The 2577-nt window shown below is 67.0% G+C and overlaps 1 protein-coding gene across 1 annotated transcript in view; it reads left to right on the top strand.

Annotated features, from left to right (window-relative positions):
* LOC110594740 (genetic suppressor element 1-like) overlaps positions 1-2577 on the top strand; it is a gene marked incomplete at its 3' end in the record, with an annotated part of 11840 nt that overhangs the window by 891 nt on the left and 8372 nt on the right. The gene's annotated exons all lie outside the window — the stretch shown is intronic.

The raw sequence follows: 2577 nt of genomic DNA on the forward strand, positions 1-2577 counted from the left end.
GTCCCTGCTTCATTCCCGAGGCAGGGATGGTGGGGCGGCGTGGACAGATGGCCTCGGAGTCTGGGGCCGCCTGGGTGGCGACGTGCTGTGTGACCTTGGGCAGACGCTGACCGTCTCTGAGCTTCAGTCTTCCTGTGGGTCAGCCCCTGCGACTCTAACTGACAGTGCTATCGGCACCCGTGCTGGTTGGGGGCTCGGATGGATGGGTGGGGAGGGGAACCAAGTCCAGAACACGCTCTCGCCTCGCTGCTCGGAGGCGGGGGCTGAGGAAGCCGGGACCCCGGGCACCTCTGCCTGCCGTCTGCCTCCCCCCAGAGTCCGGGCTCAGGATCCGGGTCCCAGGGCCCTCAGGGCACGTTCAGAGCCGTGTGTGCTGTAACCGCATCCGGTGTCCTGTTCTGGGGCTTTGTCTTGGCAGAAGAGCCCAGGTCTGAACACAAAATCATCCGGGTCTGGTGGCGCGTGCCTGCAGTCCCAGCTACTTGGGAGGCCGAGGCAGAAGGATTGCCCAGGAGGTCGAGGCTGCAGTGAGCCGTGATCGCGCCACTGCACTCCAGCCTGGGCGATGGAGTGAGACCCGACTCAAAAAAATAGAGGAGGCGGCGAGTGCCCTGATGATCTCACGAGGCTTTGACCCAGGCTCACTGTGGCGGCCACGGCTGCCAACCCTGGCAGGCTTGGGGCTCTCCTGGGCCAGCGGCGGCCCCTGGGCCAGGGGCCGTGGGTCCTCGCTGGCCAGGAAAAGTGTCCCGGGGGAGGCCAGGCAGGGTGGCTTCAGAGCCCTGCTCACTCCTGCTGCCGTCCGGGGGCTGCGAGTCCCTCCCTGGGCAAGGGTGACCCCAGATTCCACCCGCTCAGTCGCACCCTGTTTTCCGCGTCGGGTCACCCCGGCCCTCGCCTTGTCCCTCCGCATCCGTAGCACAGGCTGGCCGCCCCAGGTGGGCCCCTTGTGCCGATGAGAAAGCAGAGGTCAAGTCACGGGCCAGAGGTCACGACCAAGGGCCCTGCCTGGGTCCCCTGCTGCTTCCTAGGCTTTGCTTTCCCCGTGGCCTTGGAGAGCTGAGTCGGGAGGTGGTCCCGGTGGGGGAGGAAGCCCTGCGGCACAGAGAGCTGGGTCTGGGGGCCCGAGGGTCTGCCTGGTGGTCGGTGCGCAGACAGTGCTGGGGGGCGGGGTGGGGGATGGCGGCTCCTGTCACCTTGCTCATTCCACCTGGTCCCAAGCAGCGGGGAAGCCTCGGGTCGGGCTGGCAGTGGGGGGGAGGGGGCGTTCACAGTCTTTTCTAGATGTAATTCACACGACGTGAAGTTCGCCCTGTAAAAGCACGCAGTTCAGTGGCTTTATGTTTGCAGAGTTGTGCAGCCACCCCTGTTCTTTAATCCTGGAACATTCCGGTCCCCCCACGGTCAGCTGTCAGCCCTGTCCCCTCCCCCGGCCCAGGAGGCCACTGTCTGCTCCTGCCCGCATGGGACCTTTCCTGCCCGGATGGCCCCAGGGGGCTGGCGGGATTCCCACCCGAGGCTTCGCTTCTGCTCTGTCCTGTGGCTATGTTGAGCGCCTGCTGTGTACCCACTGGGTGCTGCAGTCTGGCGTTGCCCACCACGCCCCTCGCCTCTGCCCGTGGGCACAGCTGAGCCCTGAACTGGCCAGATCCCACGTGGCGAGTGGCATGGGGTGCTCTGAACCCCAGGCTCGTGTTTAAGGCCCACGGCCCCCTGCCCCTGCCTGGCATTCGTGGCCTCCCCCCATGGAGCGAGGCCTCTCCTGCGGCCGCCAGACTCCTCCAGCCAGGCCCCCTGGGCCCTGGACCCCGGGGGGTTAGCCCAAGCCAGGAGCCCTCAGCCACAGCCAGCGCCCGCAGCTGAAGGCCAGGCAGAGAGAGCCAGGACAGAGGAAGAATGGCGCCCGGGGCTGCCCCGGAGGGGGTGGGTGAGGCTGGTGGCGAAGTGGAGGCCGCACTGCCCACCCGGGTCCCCTGGGACCCGGCGCAGCTTTTCCCCCCCCTACCCATGGCCTGGCCTCACCCACTTTGGTCATCCCCGGCCCCAGCCCGCTTCCAGAATCTCACTTTCAGTCACCTGACCTTGTCGCCTGCACGGCTCTGACATCTGCTTGCGTCTCGTGGGTGCCACGTCCAAGTCCAGTCCTGCCAGTGCCGTCCGCCTGCTGTCACGGGCGCTGCCCTGAGAGGGTGGGGAAGAGGAGCCAGCCCTCGTGCCGCCCGACAGTCCCAGGGGGCTCATTTCCCAGACGCCCTGAGATGCATTCCCTTCCGGAAGCTGGGTCGCCTGCCCGTGCTGGGGAGGGGGGGGCCGTTTGTGCCAGGATGCGACCCGACCCTCTCACCCGCTCTGCGGGCCGAGGTGGGGTCTAGGGACTCATTCCCTCTCAACCCTTCCCTTCGTGCTGTATGACCCGGGCTGGCCTGTGCTCCTCTCTGAGCTTCTGCTTCTCAGAGCTAGGAGCAGTCTCCACCTCGTGCAGTGTGGCGATTCCCTGGCACATGCGGGCGCCAGGCACAGAGGTGGGGCGGGCAGGGAGGCTGCTGGCATGGTCCCCACCCCTGCCATTATCCCTCC

This window comes from Carlito syrichta, unplaced genomic scaffold, assembly GCF_000164805.1.
Source record: "Carlito syrichta isolate Samal-C Ts95f unplaced genomic scaffold, Tarsius_syrichta-2.0.1 Scaffold130690, whole genome shotgun sequence".
Lineage (NCBI taxonomy): Eukaryota > Metazoa > Chordata > Mammalia > Primates > Tarsiidae > Carlito > Carlito syrichta.